Here is a 2,055-nt window from a genome sequence, read left to right as displayed (position 1 = left end):
ATCGGCAAGTCCACTCAGCTCCACGTCCTCCTGTACCACATCACTCCATCTCCTCTTTAGCCCATGCCGCACCCGTTTAGCCCCCTCGATCCGGCCGAACAAAAACTGTTTAGGCATGCGGTGGCTGGGCATGCGGGCTACATGACCCAGCCAACGCAGCCTTGCCTGCCGGAGGAGCTCACCGATGGGACTTTGCCCAGATCTTTCAAGGATTTGTGAGCTCCTCACACAATCCAGCCTGGTTAAACCCAGGATGGATCGTAGGCAAGCCAGCCTAAATGTTTCCAACCGGCGAAGATGCTCCATTAGGGGGGGGTCCACGTTTCGCAAGCATAGAGAAGGGAGGGAATGATCGTGGCTGAGAAGACCTGAAGCTTCGTGCGGAGCGACAGACCAGGTAACTTCCACACAGCGTTACGCAACCGATGAAAAGATATTGCCGCTCGACTGATTCGGAGTGAGACCTCTGCTGTCAAACCGGAGCCGGTCATGAGCACACTGCCCAGGTATGGGATACTCTCCACCCCACAAGTGCCCTATCACCGATTGGGAGTTGTGGGGGTGGAGTGCCCGATGGAACAAAATACCCAGGCAGGTGCTTAGTTTTGGTTGAGCTGATGGTAAGGCCCCACCTCTTAATGGCACGCTTCAGTCTCAGCAGCAGCGCCTCCAACTCCTCCTCTGAGTGAACGGCAATTACCAAATCATCGGCATACATAACGTGGTTGACCAATAGGGAGCCATCCGTTGACCGCACCCGGGCCTCCCATTGTATCTGTACCAGATGGAAATTCCTCTCATACAGCAATCAAAGGCTTCATGAACTACATGGTCGAAAAATATGTTAAATAATGTGGGAGCCAGAGGACATCCCTGTCGCACCCCAAGGTTTACAGGAAATGGCTCAGACTCCTCGCCACGTAGTTTTACCCGGGGCCGCTCACCATCATGAAGGTCCTTAATGATCGTGAGCAGAGGGTCAGGGACTCCGAAAGCACGAAGAACAACTCAGAGCCCACCTTGACCAGGTCAATAAAGCAGAGATGTAGGTCTTGTTGGAATTCCCTACACCTCTGCTGTAGCAAACGGACAGAAAATATGGCGTCTGTGCAAGACCGCTCCTTTCTGAAACCACATTGGGGCTCCGCAAGCCTCTCCTCAGCGTGCCTAGCAAGGCGATGTTGAATAATCCTTGCCAGGACCTTTCCCGGCACACTGAAGAGTGAGATGCCCCTGTAGTTGTTACAGTCTGTGCGGTCCCCCTTCTTAAAGAGGGGGACCACCAGGGCATCCTTCCACAACCTGTGGAACCCATCAAGTGGTCCAGACTGTTGTTATGATATCAGGTAGGGCAGTCTGTACACAAACGCCACCCTCCCTCAGCATTTCGCTTGGGAGATCATCTCTGCCCGGTGCCTTTCCTGGTCTCAGACTCTGGATCGCCTTCAGTACTTCCTCAACAGATGGCACCTCAGCCAGCCACTCACAGGGGGTGACTTCTTCTTCCAATATTTGAGGCACCGCAGCCTCAGCAGGGTCATGCTCAGAAAATCTGCAAACCTGTTGCTGGGGGTCAGAGATTGGATCACCATTCTAATGATGGTGATAGGTGTGGCGCTGCAAGTGACTCAATTTGTGATCACGGGCCACTGAGGCAGACTCCATCTCCTCAGCAACCCGCGACCACCACCCATCCTTGCAGCACCTCACGGCTCTCCAAACCTCTGAGCAAAGGCTGCGGTAAGCCTCTTCATTCTGTGATGTGGGTTGCTGTAGTCGATGAGAGTGGGCCTGTCGCTTTTTTCTCAACCAGCTTGAACACCTCCTCTGTCAGCCAGGGTCTTTGGGGAGGTCTGGACCGTGTACCCAAAGCAGCCATCGCAGCCGCATGAGCCACAGTCCTAAACCTCGCCCATTTCCCCTCGACATCAGGAGGAGTGGGGGACGATGCCAACCCCAGCCGCAAGCGATGATGAAATTCTCGCTTCATCAGCTAGCCGAGACCAGGCCACTGTGGGTTTGAATGGGGTCCTGGGCGTACACCTACACAGACAC

The sequence above is a fragment of the Lampetra fluviatilis genome, chromosome 58 (genome assembly GCF_964198595.1).
Source record: "Lampetra fluviatilis chromosome 58, kcLamFluv1.1, whole genome shotgun sequence".
Taxonomy (NCBI): Eukaryota; Metazoa; Chordata; class Hyperoartia; order Petromyzontiformes; family Petromyzontidae; genus Lampetra; species Lampetra fluviatilis.
Note: the sequence above shows the minus strand (reverse complement) of the source record.